Raw genomic sequence first — 21,044 nt, 5'->3', positions numbered from 1 at the left:
TTTTTTTTTTAATTTATTTATTGGTCGACCAGCAAACTTGCTATACCAGACCACTGTTAAATTATGGAATATCACATACAGAATATCATGCTGAGGTTGGCTGTAAAGGCTCCTCTAATTAATTTAAATTAATTAATTAATCATATTTGTGAATTATGCCCCTAGCCTTGGTCTTATACAAGGCTACTAACCCGGTCCATGGTGAACAGGGCAGACAGTTGTCATAACTGTACACACATGGATAATTCTCGACAGGCGCATCCAAGTCGCGGGGGTGGGCACCTTAATGGTGGCTAAGTTCTGTCGGGGACTCAGTGTCTCAGGGTATAATGAGATCCTCTGCACAGGGTAACGTGCGAAGACTCCAACGGTCACCAGGACGACATGGGAATTTTACCTTAGTTCGGTTTGAGGAGCGGAAGGAGCAACCCTCACTGTAGGGGTTGGTACACAGCGATGTTTGACTGGAAACATTAAGGTAGCAGCCCTATCACCAGTCTTACCCTGCACATCGCTCGTAACGAGGCCAGGGGACATCTTTATTACTGAGAATCTTCAAAGTAACAGCCGGACTGAAAACAAGATGATGACTAATGCTAAGAAAATGGTCAAATGAATAAAGGGTAACCAAATATTGAAAATTTCTACATGGAACGTACGTGGACTAGCTCACAAAGAAGCAGAACTTAATAATGAACTTAAAAACTTAGATATAGATATTGCAGCCATAACGGAGACTAAAAAGAAACTCAAAGGAAGCATCGATTTGAAAGATTATGCTCTATATTACTCAGGTGTACAAGTGAAGCAAAGGGCATCATCGGGAGTTGGAATCTTAATTAAACAAAGTCTAAAAGCAAGAATACAAAGTTATAATTTCATCAGTGACAGAATGATGTATATAAGATTAAAAACTACAAGAGGATACCTAACGATTTTTAGTATATATGCCCCTGAGGAAGGAAGAAAAGAACTAAGTCAAGAATTCTATGAAACATTTCAGAAGCATCTAAATAAAATCAATAAAAACGATAAAATAATGATATGCGGCGACTTCAATGCTAGGGTAGGTAAAGAACCCATAGGAGACATACTAGGATCATTTGGTGAAAATGTATTAAACGAAAATGGCAAGTCACTACGTAACTTTGCTATATTTAATGACTTGAAAGTGACAAATACCTTTTTTAAGCACAAGGAAGTTCACAAGTATACCTGGGCAGCCAGACGATATAGGTCGCTAATAGACTATATACTCGTAAACAAGAAAATGAAACATACTGTTCTGGATACTCGCGCATATAGAGGTGCAGACGTACAGTCCGACCACTATTTAGTAACGTCTAAAATTAGAATTCCACCAAGATGGCAAAAAAGTAAAAAGAGCGCTACACCCAAATTAACACAGAGCTGCTACAAAGTACATCTATTAAGACAAGACAGTATAAGGAAATTGTACTGTAAGAGATTGGAAAATTATATTGACCATAGAGCCTTAAGTATGGATGTAAACCAAGAATGGGAAGACTTAAAAAGCATAATTGAGAAAGCAGCATATGAGTCCTTGGGGAAAAGATACAAAAGAAGAAGTAAAAGAGGCATTAAAATATGGAGTGAAGAGACGAAACATATTATAGAAGAAAAACGGAAAGCATACTTAAAGTTTCTCCAAACGAAATCAGAAGCAGATAGAGTAGAATATAAATATAGATGCGCTATAGTTAAAAGAGAAACACGAAAATTAAGCAGACAAAGTTGGGATAATTACATAAGTAATATAGAGTATGATATACATGGGGCACAGACTATGGCATATAAGGCTTTAAAACATTTAAATAAAGAAGAGAGAGACACAGTAGCATTGAGTAATGTAAGGACAGAAGATTGGCTTCTGTATTTTAAAGAATTATGGACAACTCAACATTATGAGGAAAATTTACATGTCGACAAAGATACTTCTGTACCTGTAAGTGATATTGATCTTATAGAATATGAAGAAATGGAACAAATTCTACAGTCTTTCTCTAATAATAAATCTCCAGGTAGCGACGATCTGAACATAGAACTTTTGAAATATGCCCCAGTGGGAATAAAACAACGCTTACTAAATATATTAAACATCTGTTGGATAACATATAAAATACCAGAAGAATGGACAAAAGCAATAGTAATCCCAATATATAAAAAAGGTGACCACGGAAATCCCAATAATTATCGAGGCATTAGTCTATTGAACTCCACTTACAAACTCTACGCTAAAATAATTACTCGCCGTTTGAACACCATTAGTGAAACAAAATTAGACGAAATACAATGTGGATTTAGGAAAGGACGGTCTTGTGCCGATTGTGTGTTTGTGATGCAACAAATAATCCAGAAAAGAAGAGAATTTAATCTCCCTACATACATAATGTTCGTGGATTACGAAAAAGCCTTTGACAAGGTTTTAAGAAATAAGTTATGGAATATATTGTCCAAAGAAGGATATCCAACACACCTAGTGAAAACGGTTAAAAGCTTATACGAGACAAGAATATCAGTAAGAATAGGGAACAAGACAAGTGATACAATAATTGTAAATCAGGGTGTTAAACAAGGCTGCCCATTATCTCCAACATTATTCAATATATACCTAGATAAAGTCACAGAAGAATGGCAGAATAAAATAACAACCGGCATAAATATAGGCACGACATTATTGAAGTCCATGCTTTTTGCTCACGATCAGATCTTGATGGCAGAATCGGAGGATGACTTACAGGTGGCAGCTTATCAACTACAATTAATAATGGAAAAATATAATCTTAAAATTTCTAATCATAAAACAAAAACAATGGCATTTGAAGGAGTTGATCACAGAAGATGTAAAATAGTTTTAAATCATGAAATCATAGAACAGGTATCCTCATTTAACTATTTAGGCTGCAATATATCATACGTAAAAGAACAAGACGTCAAAAATAAAATGAGTAAATTTCAACAGATGTGTGGAACAATACGAAGGACCTTAAAAAATAAAACAAAACGTTCAACACAACTAAAATTTTATACAACGTTAGCTGTCCCACTATTGGTCTATAAACCGAGCAACTAAAAAGAAAATTGAATCCAGCGAAATGAAATTCCTTCGAAGTGTTTCTGGTCTCACTCTTTTAGATCATCAAAAGAACAAAAATATACGACAACAACTAAATATTTTTAATTTGACTGAGAAAATACAACAACAAAAACATAATTGGTACCAACATATAAGAAGAATGAATGACGACCGGTTACCTAAAGTAATACTGAACTATGAACCAAGAGGACACAGAAATGTTGGTAGACCAAGAACAAGATGGATAGACGACATAAACTTTGAAGACGGAACAGGCCAATAGGCCTAATCCCTGTGGCTGATGATGATGATGATGATGATGATGATGATGATGATGATGATGATGATTTGTGAATTATGAGAATAAAAATATGATGATGATTTTCTGTGTTAAATTTATGAAGAGTTGTCAGTATCACTAAGAAAGATGTCTTGAGGAAGTTTCCTTTTAAGTCCAGATGGCTGACAAGATCTTGCTCCAATGTTATGTCACAGCTTCAGGAACGCCAGGAAGTTTGTTGAAGAAAGATTTTGACATTGAACGGATGTACTGTTCTAGTGGAAGAATTCCCAATTCTTGATGCAGTGGCTGATTTCTTACAAACCACGGGGCATTTGTTGCTGTTCGCAGGAACTTGTTCTGGAGAACTTGTAGGCGATGCATGTGAGTCTATATGCCATGTTAATTTTCATTTGTTTTCATAAGTTAACAATCATGCACATTGGGAGCAACATATAAGAAATTATTTTTCTACCACGGCCAACTTGATGTTCCCTTTGCTTTTTTGTATACGGCCTTGACAATAGTAATATTTTCTTGAAATTGGATAATTTCTCAATTCCACCACGAGACGCTGTCTGCCAAGCTCTGGTGACCACAGAAGAAATACTTAATATGAATTAAAATAAATTATTAAAGAGTAATAATAACACTTATAAATAATAAATAAGAAAATAATAAGTATTATTATGTTTAGTTCTGTTAATTATGGTAAAAGCGTGAGTTCAAAAGCAGGGAAGGTACCACATAGTAACCTGTTCAGTTTAAGTAACATTATGACAGAGGCGTAATTTTGTAGTTCATTCGCTGAGTAGCACCCCTAGGCTAAACTGCGATGTTTCAAAGTAATCACTCGGGTAATTATTTACCATAACTTCTACTGAGTTTTATAATTTCACTCACTGCACTGATACATTCCACTTGATACTGCAGATTCAAGAATCATAGTTTCAAGATTTTGCGACTCAGTAGATTATAAGCGCATTCTTCGAAGGAACAAGCTTTTCAGTTAAAGCTGCTGGAATGTTATCTAGAAGCGGCCTAACAAATTTCACAGTAATGATATTAGCAAGTCCGTTTTGGCCGTCTTCATCACAAATTGGCATTGCAAAACAGGGCATCTACACAGTAATGGCTCAATTTCTGAACACAAATTTTCTAATATATTCTTATTTGGTATTCTCTTTCGATGATTAAGCAACTGATCTAGAATCAATTTTGCATGAATACTGCCTTCATCGGCCTCTTTCCATACATTTTCTTGTTCTTTATGTAACGGATCTCTTTCAATTAGTTGGAGTTTTCGGTTGTTTTCGTTATCTCATCTTGCTTCTCTTGTAACACCTGATTAGGTTGTGTAATTTTCACATGCAATCTGCTAATTATTTCTTTTTAGCTCCATAAGTTGACAACATCTGTTTGTGTCGCTTTATGGTCATTTTCAACTGGCAAGAAGGGAATGTCATTAACTGATCCTGAGCCACTCGGAACATCTTGGTCAAATAGTGAAAAACCAATATTACTAAAAGATTTGCGTTTCTTGGGTGGAGGGAGATCAGTTTTAGTAATTGTTCGTCATGGTCTTCTGATATGTCACTTTATACCTAGGATAATGAGGGAATATTGTTGGCACAGCATTTGGTTTTAATAGTCTAAATTTCCCATTATTAGAATAATCTTCTTCACAGAAATGTAAACTACAAGCAACTGAAGCTGGGGAGTTGCTTTAGGAACGAAGTCTCTACTGCGAATAAATAATAAATTAAATAATCATTAAGAAAAAATAACTAAATCACGCAAAAACTTACATATAAAATAATTTAAAAGCAAATAAATAAGCAAGAATAAAACTCATTATAGCAAATCACAAAACAAAAATTAGTCTTAAATAAAAAAACTAAAGATTACATACAATCAAAAAAAATAAATAAATAAAACCCGGGCGTGAAATCACTTTAAGCCATTTTTGCATCTTTCCCTTACTTACTTATGGCTTTTAAGGAACATGGAAGTTCATTACTGCCCTCACATAAGTCTGCTATTGGTCCCTATCCTGTGCAAGATTAATCCAGTCCCTATCATCATATCCCACCGCCCTCAAATCCATTTTAATATTATCCTCCCATTTACGTCTCGGCCTTCCCAAAGGCCTTATTTCCTCTGACCTCCCAATTAACACTCTATATGCATATCTGAATTCGCCCATACATACTACATGCCCTGCCCATCTCAAACGTCTGGATTTAATGTTTCTAATTAGGTCCGGTGAAGAATGCAATGCGTGCAGTTCTGCGTTATGTAACTTCCTCCAGTCTCCTCTAATTCCATCGCTCTTAGCCCCAAAAAGAACCTTATTCTGAAACACCCTTAATGTCTGTTCCTGTCTCAAAACAAGAGTCCAAATTTCACAACCATACAGAACAACCGGTAATATAACTGTTTTTATAGATTCTAACTCCGATTTTTTGACAGCAGACTAGATGACAAAAGCTTCTGAACCGAATAATAAGAGGCATTCCCATATTTATTCTGCGTTTAATTTTCTCCCGAGTGTCATTTATATTTGTCACTGTTGCTCCAAGATATTTGAATTTTTGTCCACACCTGTGGAGTAATGGTTAGTGCGTCTATCCGCGAAACCAGGTGGCCCGGGTTCGATTCCCAGTCGGGGCAAGTTACCTGGTTGAGGTTTTTTCCGGGGTTTTCCCTCAACCCAATGAGCAAATGCTGGGTAACTTTCAGTGTTAGACCTTGGACTCACTTCACCGGCATCATCACCTTCGTCTCATTCAAACGCTAAATAGTCTAAGATGTTGATAAAGTGTCGTAAAATAACCTAGTAAAATAAAATAAAATATTTGAATTTTCCCACCTCTTCGAAGGATACAAATCCAAGTTTTATATTTCCATTTCGTACAATATTATGGTCACGAGATATAATCATCTTTCCCTGTCACTCGGAAATTCGTGGAATGATATTGCTCCTTCGCTCTTTTTTTCTATTCGAAGTACACAATAGTACAAGTACACAACTTTGAATCATATCACAATAAACTCACATACCACTAAAAAGAAGCGCAATATTACTAATTATAATCGTACAAGAAACCATACACACATTCCTCAGTGAACCTTGGGAGTCAGTGCCATCTGGCGGAAATTTCATATTTACTCGGTTACAGCTTTAACACAGGGATCAAAATGAATTGTCAAGGTCGGTAAAGGAGAAGCGAAGCGAGCACATCAAGTCGGCCGTGTTCCTACACAATCCACGCTATATTCACGTTGTTTTGAAATGATTAATCGAAGATGGTTTGCTTATTGTTTATTACACACACATTTGTATGTAATTTCTATTCCATACGTTTTTTCTCTATCCCACGATCATTAAGAATGGTGAATATTATTCATGCTTGTTTCCTGTATTTCTTAAAATAATATTATGTGGCATGTTATTTTTTATTTGTCGTTATTTACGTAAAAATGATGCGCCAAAAAAATAATAATAATTTCGTACTCACGCCACATCCCTATATTAACATTTATTTTTCAGTGATTTATTAAAGAATGTACCGGTATTTAAAAGACTAATAATTTAGAAACATGTTACACAAATCATCCTTGTGCCAAAAGGGAATGCTCCCTGGACCAAATTATATTAAAGAATGTACCGGTATTTAAAAGACTAATTTAGAAACATGTTACATAAATCATCCTTGTGCCAAAAGAGAATGCTCCCTGGACCAAATTATATTAAAGAATGTACCGTTATTTAAAAGTCTAATTTAGAAACATGTTACATAAATCATCCTTGTGCCAGAAAGAGAATGCTCCCTGGACCAAATTATATTAAAGAATGTACCAGTATTTAAAAGACTAATTTAGAAACATGTTACATAAATCATCCTTGTGCCAAAAGAGAATGCTCCCTGGACCAAATTGTCGTATTTTGCAGTGGTCGTCAGTACTCGCTGAAATAGGTAACGGGTAAGAAGTGTTTCGTAATATGCACAGTAGTGCAGCAGGGTGAAGAAGAAAGCATACCCGCCAGCAGCCATGGATGCACGCTAGTACATCTCTTATTCGTGGATAAGAGACGCTAGCCCGAGGGTGCGCTGTGCTGATGACCACTGATATATTGGATGCAATATCAATTTTAGAAGCATATTAAAGGAATTATCCTCGCAGTAAAATGTAGCCTATGCTACCTTGACAAAAATGATCGTGGTTTAATAAAATTATTTAAATACAGTTGCATGTTAGGTTAGGTTAGGGTATATTAGGTGTGTAGCATTATATGAAAGGTATTATGAGGTTATGTTATGTATAGTATTATATGAGGTTATGTTTGGTTAGATTATGTGTGTAGTATTCTCAAAGGTTAGGTTAGATTAGGTGTGTTGCATTATATGAAAGGTTAGGTTAGGTTAGGTTAGGATAGATTAAGTACGAAGCATTATATGGAAGGTATTGTAATATGAGGTTTTGTTATGTATAGTATTAGGTTAGGTTAGGTTAGGTTAGGTGTGTAGCATTATATGAAAGGTATTATATGTAGTTATGTTAGGTCCAAAAATTGGCATTCATTTTTTGCTTTGGAACCACAGATTTTTTTTTTTTTTTTTTTTTTTTTTTTGCGAATTGTTTACTGAGTAGAATTGTGTAAATTTAATTTATTAAACGTGATATATTTATTTTTGAAGTTATTCCATTTCTCTGTTTAATACGAGTTTAAAAAATGCAAACAAAATCAGTTATTATACTATTTTCTTGTACAAAGCAAGATCGATTATTCAATTGATAGGATATTTTATAAGGTTGTCATGACTGAGATATCTATTGTCAATTGCTTTTATTTGTCAGAAGGCCTTGACTGACGGGTATATAAGGACTAGCACTCTTAGGGGTAGAGGTAGGGTTTGGGATAGCACATAAGCAACAAGTTATACTAAATATGTTTGGTGTAAAATTGGCCTATGTCTCTATAGTGGGCGGGACATCATAAGTAACATTCGCCAAAAAATTCTTGTGTCGAGTGCTACAGAAAAACCCAACTTACGAATGCTAAAATGCATGTGTCAAATCAGAACTTACGGATGATAGAAAACATCTGCGGTATATCAAATTATCACACAATAACCTCTCAACTTCATCGTCAAATAATACCTTCTACTAATGCGTAATTAATACATACCAAAACATATTCACAAATATTGCCTCAACCTAAAAATATTGTCTACTCCCGCCGACTTTCACGACTCTCTCATATTTTTCATTGATTATATTATATAATACCTGAAGTGCGCACATTGTGTTTACGATGATATCACAATCTGTGAAAGACTACAGTCACTAATCGCGATTATCGACCTAATCGCGATCGGGTTCCGTCCCGGAGCTAATAAATCCTGTTTCAAGAACAAGATAATCGCCATGGATATATATATATTATCCATGTAATCGCGCTGAGCCGCTGAGGCACGGCCCAGTGCACGAAAGTAACTTTTTGGTAAACTTTGGTTTCGAATCACCTAGATTTATATTATTTAGGTAGGCTAGTCGTGATAGCATTTGTTGTGGAATTTAGTTACCCCTTCCATTGTATTATATGAAACAGAAACGAAAATGAATTTGCTTACTATTAGACGTAGTGGAGAAATTTAATGTAGATGTGAGGAAAGCAATCTCCGAAATATGTTAACAAATGACAGACGAATTATTCATATTTCACATATAGAGAGAGCAATAGAAGGCTTTAGCACGGCCGACTTGATGTTACCTTCGCTTTTTTATATACGGCCTTGACAATAGTAATATTTTCTTGAAATTGGATAATTTCTCAATTCTACCACGAGGCGCTGTCTGCCAAGCTCTGGTGCCCACAGAAGAAATACTCAATACGACTTAAAATAAATGATTAATGAGTAATAATAACATTTATAAATCATAAATAAGAAAATAATAAGTATTATTATGTTTAGTTCTGTTAATTATGGTAAAAGCGAGAGTTTAAAAGCAGGAAAGGTAACACATAGTAACCTGTTCAGTTTAAAGCTATGGTTCCGCTACGGCGATCATCGCCGAGCGAACAACGCCGCTCGATTAGCTCTACGTGTAAATATACGGAGCTGGTTTCTTTACGACGTTCATCGCTGGCTGCAGCGATGTGCGTCGGCGTTCATCGCTCTGGATTGATTTGATTTCAAATTGAGAGCGATGATCGTCGTACATTCAGAAAACAAAAGAATGACGGTAAAGCAATATGGCTTCAAAACGTGTATTTAGAACTTCGCAACAATAAATGATATTTTAATTAATTTTGTTTCCAGTCATCCTGCCTGTATGATATGGGTTCGAAAGTATATAGAGATGCCCATAAAAAATAAATGTTGTGGAAGGAAGTTGGTGAAATTATAGGGAAGGGTGGTAAAGTAACTCGTCTTCGAGATAGGATAATATGCGAATAGGTACATTAGAAAAACAATATTACGAATGAACTTTTTAATGACAGTGGTTATAAAAATGCCGAATTGAGTGTTTTAAGCAGGGATGTATAAACAGGGTGTCAAGAGAATCTCTTCCATGAAATTTCAACCTTTAATAACGATTACAGTAATGTAGGTCTAATTAATTAGGCTACTCGATACTATTTTAAAATTCAAATGAAGTGTGTCTTATCATTAGATTTCAGTTGAATAGCTTGGCCATAGCTTGGATATTGAAACCACTACAATTTATAACGAACAATGTAATTTATTTTGTTGACATGATTTGCTCGCTCGGAAAATAGTTATTTTTCCAGAAAAGCTAAAACAAAGAGGGCACAATATTCTTTCCCTTCACTGACTTCTGTGAGCTTTAGCTACAGACTGTATATTGATAAACACGGACCTAGTATTAGTCTGCAGCCACATGTATTTTCAATACGGAATAAAAATCGTTTAATGCCTACCTATATATTTAATGCACTGTTGTAGCCCCACTCCACTTGTTAATTTACCAACATAACATGCGAGAGATCCAGGATGAATTTACTGTAGCCTACCTATGTGGTCAGTTTCCTTAGTATTGCTCCTGCACCTGTCGAGTGTTGCGTTTGTAACAAGCAGACGGAGGAAAGCTTCATATTTCTGAAAATTATGGAATTTAATAAACATGAATAATTGTTTTAGCATAATTGCAATATCATTTTACGGTACCGGTAGGCCTACCTTAAAGTAATAGACAATTTATCGCTGGATGGGTTTTTAACAAATGAAGTAGGATTTCTCTTGACATCACTTTCAATTACAGACAAAATAAAATTGAACTGCTCTATGGTAAGTATAAAATAGTCTTTGAATTTAATTTGATCAGTAGGCCTAAGTATATGTCTACAAATTAGCGCATTGAAACATCCTTCTGTACGTCTGGTTTTAAACATATAATTGGTTTGGAGTCTCTGTCTATTGGTGCTACATTATATTTAATTTTATCATATTCTTCTTCCTCAAGAAGTAATACAGTCATTATTTTTTCCCTATTTAAAGCCATTTTAACAACTTGTAAATTATCAACTCAAGTTCATTGTTAAACAGCTGGAGACAATCGATATTAATCTGTAGAGATGGGTAAAAAATAACACAACAGTTATTTTGGAACTGTTCCGGTCTCGGAACTGTTGCAAAAATGAACAGTAGGTCGGAACCTCCTGTTCCGAAATAACAGTGTTCCGACTCCGAGCTGCTCACTTGCCCAGCTGTTGCGAGCTCGCAGTACCGCGTTGCACAAGGTATGTTCTGACTCCCTCGGAACTGTTGCAAAAATGAACAGTAGGTCGGAACCTCCTGTTCCGAAATAACAGTGTTCCGACTCCGAGCTGCTCACTTGCCCAGCTGTTGCGGGCTCGCAGTACCGCGTTGCACAAGGTATGTTCCGACTCCGAGATAACAGTCGGAACGTCGGAGCTTGTTCCGATGAACCAATGACAGCAGCAGTTACACTGTTTTCGTTGTTCTTTATGTTGTACTTGGAACTTCGTTGGATGAAGTTGGTATTTGAAACTCTCACGTGGTTGGAGGGGGGCGCATGGAAATTGAAATCCTTGCGGTGGCGCGAACTTTAATATCAACATTTGTAAGACTGGCCAATCATCTGTAATGTTATAGTAAGTATTTAATAATCTGTAATATTCATTCCCGCTTTATGGTTTATTTCACCATTAGTTGACTAATTCTGTTTTATAAACATTCTACAAAGTCATAAAGTACGCATACTATTATTAATTCATTGATCAGCTGATTCTATACAAAGGTTAAAGTCGTAAATGGTAATGAGAGGTTTAGTTACAATGTCTGTATGTCGTTTGTTGAGGTTAAGTCTGACAAGCACAAGTTTTTGTGCTATCTTCTCTGTTATCAAAGAACGACAAAAATGTTGTAGCATTATTTGTTGGAAACTACCCATATAAGTACTGATTTGGAGAGCGAAGTTTAAATTACACTTTGGTAAAGATGCGATTCCAACATTTTACTAACCCACTGCGGGGTTTCCAGGTTTCAGTACTGCCAATATGTATCTTTTTTATTTATGAAATTGTAATATTTATTATTATTATTATTATTATTATAACTGTGCATTAAGAAAAGTAAAAATAAAAATTAATGATTTGTTTTTTTTTTTTTTTTTTAGTTGGCTACCATATCTTTATAACTTTATGAACGAAAACAAAGTGTTGTATTCTGTCCTTGTAGTCAACAGCTGTGTAATTACTAACATTAAGCTTTTGAGTTCTGTCCGCATGCACAGCAATTTTCCAAAATCGATTCGAATGTGCATTGCAGTGCCATCTATAGATAAGAATGTGTACTATGTCATGCCTATGAGTGCTCCAGTGTGAGCTGCATGGTGTTATTTGTCTATGGTGAAGAGGGAGGGTACTGTACCGTTCGTTTGAACGACTCAACGACTCCGACTCATCACCACTGGTGACTGTTATTTCGGAACTGTTATTTGGAACATAGTATTTTTTCGGAACCGGAACCGTCGTAACTATTCCGGGAAAAGAACAACTTCGCCCATCACTATTAATCTGCGATGTCCTCGATCGACTGATTGTCGATTCTTAGAAATCGAGTATTCTCTACAGCAAAGACGGCGATGTTCGCTGCAAAAGGAAACCGCATAGCCGACGTTGAGCCAAGCCCCTACAGTCTCGGCTGCGCGAAACGAGGAAACCGGGGCAAATTGAACGCTGCGCTTGCCGCCATATTGTTGGAGAGCAGACAAATAATAACAGTGCGTAAATCACGCAATTTAACGCTGTGATGATCTAAAATTGACATATTATGGCCATTTTCGACGTTTAACGTAAAATTAGGACGAATTAAACATATTCAAAGTTTCATTGATATGTGTTAGAACATTAAAGAAAAGAAAATACGTATGCAGCAATTTATAGAAAACATACTGATACATCCATAAATAGGCCTACACAATACACATTATAACTTAGATTGTATAATTTTACGATAATCAGCAAATTGTTAGGTTTCAGAGAATTTAAAATTATATTAACATATTAACTCTTAGATCACAAGACATAAATATATGCACCTTGATTACACAAGTTCTTGTTATAATCAAATTCCTAAGTGAAATAAATATGCGATAATCAGTATAGACTTGTTGTTAAGTTTTAGAGAATCAAAAATAAATTATATTACCGGTACTTTTAGACCACATGACATAGGTAATCTGGCGAAATATAATATGCGAAGGTAGCCAAATTACATTGAATTCATTCTTCAATTAATAAAGGGAATGCTAAATTATAAAAAGTATCGGTACCTAATACATTGCAAACAATAGGTAACGTGAAGACCTAAAAACTAAACAATCACTTTATGCAAGATAAAAAAAACACATACTTTTTATGTGTGGATTTTTTACATATTGTATTTTTATTTTAAAAAAATAAAATAGATATATTATAATTGCTTGCGGAGTGACGGTACATATTTTTTATGCACATATGCAATATCAATAAGATGCCATTCCTTGCTTTTGTTAATAAAATATATCCGGCAAAATGTAAAAGAGTTATTTATAGGTGAACTCTGAATCATAAATTCACAAAGGAGGCTTAGCTATTATAGCTATTTATTTATTTATTATCTGTATATTTATTTATCCATATATGGATCTTGAATGAAAGTTTATTATCTTGCAGATAAATTCATTTACATAATAAAAACAAAAAGTTATCTTTCCATTAATGTTTTAACATCTGATGTGTAAGTCTAAATAATTCACTCAGTGGGATTTCTCTACAGTCTGATATACCTGTACTAACAATTAAATATTCTTTATTGTCGTAAACTACTGATTGATTTTAATGATATTGATATTGTAACAACAGAGATAATATTATATTTGATTTTTAATGATATTGATATTGTAACAACAGAGATAATATTATATCGTACCTTTTGCAAATAGCTTGGAAAATTAAACAGGGATGGTATTATCGCTCTCATGGTTAACATTCGGCAGGTCTTTGAGCGGCCTCATGCGTTCGGCAGGTCTTTGAAATTTAATTGTTTTATTGTTTTCAATTTCTTGTGTCGCCGCTCCAATCACTCGCCTCAATTTCAATAATGCAACCAATAAGCTGCTTCAATTATTATTAAATGACACTTACTTGTCTAATCCACATAGACTAAACCCGAGGTTGCAATGTCTTGTGCTGAGGACGAACATTAAAGTATGTGATTAAAAATTATTATTAAAGAGTTATTATTAAGAGTTAAGAAAACCAACGTACTCGTATATGAAATAATAATAATAATAATAATAATAATAATAATAGCCATTTAACAATATAACAAACTAGTGCTTATTCTTATCGAGAAAGTAGACGTGACAACGTGACGCTTAGAGTGAAACCTACAGAGCAACAATCGGTCGGCAAAATTATTTTTTAAACCACACCGTACGTTATTGTATGATGCCGACATGTTAAACATGAGTCCGCGGCGATAATATATATTTCAAAATTATATTGCCATTACTTTCACACTATTCACTAAAAACACCCGAGACAAAACAAAGGACAAGTATGACAATCGTGTTTACCGCTCTATTTCTACCAGTAGCATGGCGGCGTAAACATGCGCAGACTGGTTTCAATTTTGGACAGCACACCAGCGCTCTGTGTGAGTCTAGTATACTATTATAACGTCTTTGCGTTGAGCGCTGAGCGATCATCGTCAGCGTTGTTCGCTACGTTTCTCGCGTCAGGATCATCAAGTACTCTACCCACTTGGCAGAATCGAAACGAAAAGTCTACTGCCGCTCACATCCAGTGGAATCGAACCAAACAGTACTTTTGTGTTTTGTCTTACAAAAAAGAATATAAATAATTAAATGGCGATCTTACTCGTATTAATTATGTAAGCATGTGTGGCTTACAGCTGTTTCGGTGTTACTTGACAGTATCCTCAGAGCCTACTAGATCTCGGCGCTATCTTAACTTCGCTGCCTGTTGTGTGGGTGCGTTCTTGTGATGAATAATTGTGTCAAATAGTGTGTGTGTTCTGAAATTGATGTGTGTTGAGAATTTGATTAGGGTGTGTTTTAGTGTGTCGCATATTTCATATTGTAAGATCGCCATTTAATCAATTATTTATATTCAAGTGTTAAAAGTTGTGTACGAAAGATTCAACGTGGAAAAAAGAATAATTCTACACAAGATTTATTAATTTTTCTTCATTCATATTACATTGTGATTTTTGTATACGTACTATTTTAGCAATAACTGTCAATAATAAACAAATTAAGCCGCCAACAATGGATGTGGTTCATTTGTTTTTTCACGACGACTTCACGAGAACTTAAGATCATAACAGAAACAAGAAATTCTGTTCTGGCAGTGGAATAAAATATTCTAGCTCATGAATTCTGTTCTGTTCAATTCGATGCGCCACTTTCTGCTATCTTCCATTTAAGTACATTGTAAAGAGAAATTCTGTTTGATTCCGCTAAGTGGGAGCGGGCCTTAACGGGGGAGGAGATAAACGATGATATATGGGCATTCTAGAGTTTTGCTTTGCCCTTCCAAGGAAATTGTTCTCTCTCTGCCTATGTGTACACCTATTATCAGGCAGTACAATTGGGTTCAAAAAGAACCGACACCGACACTTGATAGTTTAAATGTAAAGTTTTTAAGATAGCTTTATTTGTTCTATAATATTCTTACATTTGCTTTATAGCATAAGTCAGGTTCACACAAGTAAGCTCATTGTGTTCGAAGGCAATGCTGTGATGTTTGGTGATGTTTGTTCCGGTTGATTCTGTCTATAATGCAGCAAATGCTACGAAGTGGTGTAGCATAGGGGTAAGGTTTCTGATTTCGGAACCAAAGGTTGTAAGTTTGCTTCCCGGCAGGGCTGATTTGTTTTTTATTGTATTATTTTATATTTTTAATCACAAATGTTAGTGGAATTTGTTAATAAACTTGGTTATGCAAGTCTTGTAAACATATTATAGCCTATCATTAGGCACGACCTGGCCTGTATACAAAATTAATAGCTCATTTGCTTTCTCAAAAATCAGAAGCACATCAAATATAAATAAACAAAAAATTATGCAAAAAAACATATATAAACAAAAAATTATGCAAAAAAACATATATAAACAAAAAAAAATGCCTGTGGTAGAAACTAGTTGACTAGTATTTCTCCCGCAAACCACCTGCATCAACAACTGCCCTCATTCTGCGCAGCATGGAATCCATAAGATTATAGAACAGGTCTACATCCATGGCCACCTCGTCCCACGCATCTAGTACTCTGTCCCACAATTCATTTGCTGTTCGTACGGGTGGTTCTGGCCAATTAGAGCATAGGATCCTTTTCAATCCACCCATACATTTTCAATCGGATTCATATCAGCTGAATTTGAGGCCATTCGAGCAGGTCGACATCAGGCCTTCTCATAAACATCTTTGAACGTGATCGGTGATGTGTACCGAGTGGTTGTCCTGCTGGAACACAAGTGTTCCATCTGGATACCATTCTCGAGCATTAGGAATCATTACATTTGCCAAAATATGCTTACATACTGCCATAAACCGACAAAGGATGCGTTTTTGAGATGCTTCCCCAGTGTATGACATCCATCTCAAGACGCAATGCTCACCCGATCCAACCTGCAAAGTTGTCCCACAAAGCATTCATCATATCGGTTACTATCCATGATACGCACAGGCAGGACCATAAGTGCTACTGGAGACAACTACCTCGTTGGAGAAAATGACATTTCTCCAGTCGAAGTCCTGCTGGACAGAAGTATAAGCTAGACAGTCCAAGACATGATCCATTTTCAAATGTTCTTTCATCCCAGTTCTACGGTACCTTATGCCACGCTCTCTAAAATGTTTCCTCACGGTTAGTGGTGAGCCGGGAAAGTTGGATGCCATGTTCAATTCAATGGCACTTCGAAAAGGGTGGTTTTCAACTTCTCTGATTAAGATGGCATCCTCTTCTCTTGTAGAGATGCGCAGCCGACCAGGAATTGGACAATTCTAAATTTCATTGCTCTCAAGAATTAATTTTGCTCACCTCTTAGCAGTTGTCAAAGGAACTCCAATCTCTCTTGCTGCGCTTGATAGAGAGTAACCTAAATGAATGAGAGCTATGAGTTGTTGAGGCTGTAGCTGTCTGTCTGCTCTATCTGCATTCCTGAAGAGTAATGACAAGATAGATTGTCAACGATATCAACTTTCCCCATGAAGAATATAGGTAAACAAAATATACAGAAAGCTGAATTCCAATATGAACTGAAGAATGGTAAACAGTATTGCTATTACAGCTTTTAAGGAACCCGAAGGTTCATTGCCGTCCTCACATAAGCCCGCCATCGGTCTCATCATGTGCAAGATTAATCCAATCTCTATCATCATATCCCACCTCCCTCAAATCGATTTTAATATTATCCTCCCATCTATGTCTCGGCCTCTCCAAAGGTCTTTTTCCCTCTGGTCTCCAAACTAACACTCTATATGCATTTCTGGATTCGCCCATAATCGCTGCATGTCCTGCCCATCTCAAACGTCTGGATTTAAATGTTCCTAATTATGTCAAGTGAAGAATACAATGCATGCAGTTCTGCGTTGTGTAACTTTCTCCATTCTCCTGTAACTTCATCCCTCTTAGCCCCAAATATTTTCCTAAGAATCTTATTCTCAAACACCCTTAATTTCTGTTCCTCTCTCAAAGTGAGATCAGTATTGCCATTATTAAAACAAATAGAACTAAATTCTATGTTTACAATGGTAACATGTTTCAATGTTGTAGTTAAACATATTTTTCAAAGCTATAAATCAGATGTAAATTCAAACGGTTTTATTAACAGACAGTAGTGTTGCCCGGGGTAGGGGTTATGCTATTTACTAAACATTCAATCGACTTCCAGGCGATGTCACCACTTAGTACTTGTGTAAATGGTGTTTATAAAATCTTAAAGTAAATTTGTAAAGGTAAAGGTATCCCCGTAACATGCCATGAAGGCACTTGGGGGGGCATGGAGGTTAAAAAATTAGGACTAACGGAGATTCGAATCTAGTACAACCAATGCTACCTGGTTTAGACCCATGCTTAAGACACCTATGCTACAATGGCTCATACTTTAATCCGGCATATTACATAACTTTCTCCTTCATTTTCGTTTCGATAAATTTTGTACCCCATTTCGATAGATTTAGTGTTCGTCAATTTTATTGCTATTTCACTCTTCAGAGCCATGATGGAGCTAGAATCAAACCTTAGTTTTATTTTATAACATATTTTAGAACAAAAATACAGCACACTTATATAGTTTATTGTGGAGATTCAAGGAAATGGGTACTGTAAGCAAACTGTTCTGTTTCTGGAACTTAAGACATTTGTTGCCAGCCCATTCTTCTTGAACCTTATTGTACATCTCACGTGACGATGTCAGAAGAAGATCAATATTGTTTGTATACACCTGAAGTCTGATTAGTGTAATATGTAGCTAATCAGTGATGTAAGCAATGGAGGGGGAAAAAGAACTGGCCACCCTACCCCATTGTCTCCTGGCTTAGTTGCCTGATAAGTGGTGCCTTGTTGGTGTCACTTGTGAAGTTCAGAGCTGTCTTCGGACAGTTGACTAAATAACAACTTCAACTGTGATATGTTCAAAGCATTTCCAAGTACTGCATATTGATGTCTGTGTAGGTGCATTAGGCAACACACAATACGAAGACATTGTCGAGCTCTTCATGTGTGTAATAAAAGAGTTATTCCATATCAAACAGGACAAATGTATAGCAAATTTAAACAGGACAAATTTGTAGCAAATTTAATCATGTTTTGGATATTTGTTGTTAAACGTTTTTATTCTGTTGAATGCATAAAAATAACATATACCGTACATCTAATTTTATGTGCTTGAAACTGAATTATCTTCACAGTTATAAAAATAAAAATAAAAATTTACGTAATAGTGCATGCACTGTTATATATAAATGTCTTTGTTCCTAAGTAACGAAATCAGTTCAAATTTGGCTCTTGTTGAAGTTTATAAAATATACTTTTATCCATGACCATAACGAAAAACATGCCTTTACTAAATACTTTTGCGTTTGTAAAGTAGGCTTTTATTCAACATTACTTTATTTCACTAGTGAGATAAAGACTTTACCTCACAGTTTGAACTTTATCTCACAGTTCATTAGTATTTTCTAGTACCCGGGTACATACGTATACTTTTCCATTGAACTATTACTCAAGAAGTTAATATATTAGTTACTAGATGTCACTACCTCTACTTCTTTATTATCATTTCTTAAATATACATACACTCAATCTCCTTCTCTTTTCTCTATCTGCTACATCGTAATTTGTACATTACATCCATATCTAATATGCACCTTTTTAAAATTTTTTTAATAATTTACCTTTTGGGATGCGACGAGACTTGAACCTGCGAAGTTGGGTTTATAGGATTTTAAAACAACACGCGTTAGCCAACCGAGCTAAACAGACACGATGATTAATTAAGTTTTAATATTCCTCTTAAGTTTACAGAAGTAAAATGTGAAATTATTTTAATCACATTAGTCCCGTGAACACTTCTAAATAATCCCTGAAACTTCAAAAAGACGAAAATACACGTTTAAAGTGAAAAAATATATATTAAAATTATATAATTAATTATAATTTTTTTATTTATCCAACGGCTTAGATACCATTCTTTACTAATCATGGCCTACCTAGTACACGTATTGACTCTAAAATCCATGCCATGGTATGTGATTACATGAGGACTTATTTTCAACATATTTTCTTTTATAAAACATAATTTTTCGTTATGGTCATGGATAAAATTACGTATGGTACTTTTGAGCGTGATCTTTATTGCACTCGTGTAATTTAAGCACTCAGCTGACGCCTCGTGCTTAAATCTTTCCACTCGTGCAATAAAGATGCACTTACCTCACAAGTACCATAAATAACTATTATCATGTTCTAAGATTACATAATTAATTAATTTTAAAATACCATTTTTATAACAAACTAGTTCTATTAATTAAAATGTGTCTTAGTGAAACTTACAGCAGAGTCCATATAGGCCAGTTTCTATCTGATGCTTTTTCAAGTCACTGCAGGCTGAAGCAAGGAGATGCACTATCACCTTTACTTGTTAACTTTGCTCTAGAATATGCCATTAGGAAAGTTCAGGATAACATAGAGGGTTTGGAATTGAACGGGTTACATCAGCTTCTTGTCTATGCGGATGACGTGAATATGTTAGGAGAAAATCCACAAACGATTAGGGAAAACACGGGAATTTTACTTGAAGCAAGTAAATTGATAGGTTTGAAAGTAAATTCCAAAAAGATAAAGTATATGACTATGTTTCGTGATCAGAATATTGTACGAAATGGAAATATAAAAATTGGACATTTATCCTTCGAAAAGGTGGAAAAATTCAGATATGTTGGAGCAATAGTAACAAATATAAATGACACTCAGGAGGAAATTAAAGGCATAATAAATATGAGAAATGCGTGTTATTATTTGGTTGAAAGCTTTTGTCATTAGTCTGCTGTCAAAAATCTTAAAGTTAGAATTTATAACATAGCCTAGTTCTATTACTGGTTGTTCTGTATGGCTGTGAAACTTGGATTCTAACTTTGAGAGAGAAACATAGATTAATGGTTTTTGAGAATAAGTTCTTCCGAAAATATTTGGGGCTAAGAGGGATGACGTTACAAGAGAATGGAGAAAGTTACACAATGCAGAACTGCACGCATTGTATTCTTCACCTACATAATTAGGGACATTAAATCCAGATGTTTGAGATGGGCAGGGCATGTAGCACATATGGGCAAATCCAGAACTGCATATAGTGTGTTAATTGGGGGACCGGAGGGAAAAAGGTCTTTGGGGAGGCCGAGACATAGATGGGAGGATAATATTAAAATGGATTTGAGGGAGGTGGGATATGATGATAGAGACTGGATAAATTTGTAAGTATGAGTTAGCACACATTTTACGAAATAAAAAAAAAATCACTGCAGTCCTAGTTTCAATAATATGTGTGTGCAAAATTTCAGAGTAGGAGATAAATAAATGCATTTAAAATAATTAGCACTGGCTGAGT

At 35.3% G+C, this 21,044-nt stretch overlaps 1 protein-coding gene across 2 annotated transcripts in view; it reads right to left on the bottom strand.

The window, feature by feature from the left end:
- Positions 1 to 8,762, bottom strand: part of LOC138710320 (dual serine/threonine and tyrosine protein kinase-like) — a 98,116-nt gene extending 89,354 nt beyond the window's left edge. For both annotated transcript variants that reach the window (XM_069841128.1, XM_069841127.1), the window contains exon 1: positions 8,572 to 8,762. The gene's annotated coding sequence lies outside the window, so the exon portion shown is untranslated. The remainder of the gene's footprint in view (positions 1 to 8,571) is intronic.
- Between the last annotated feature and the right edge of the window lie 12,282 nt (positions 8,763 to 21,044).

The sequence above is a fragment of the Periplaneta americana genome, chromosome 12, assembly GCF_040183065.1.
Source record: "Periplaneta americana isolate PAMFEO1 chromosome 12, P.americana_PAMFEO1_priV1, whole genome shotgun sequence".
NCBI classification, from domain to species: Eukaryota; Metazoa; Arthropoda; class Insecta; order Blattodea; family Blattidae; genus Periplaneta; species Periplaneta americana.
The sequence above is the reverse complement of the archived record's forward strand: the minus strand, read 5'-3'. Positions and strand labels throughout refer to the sequence as shown.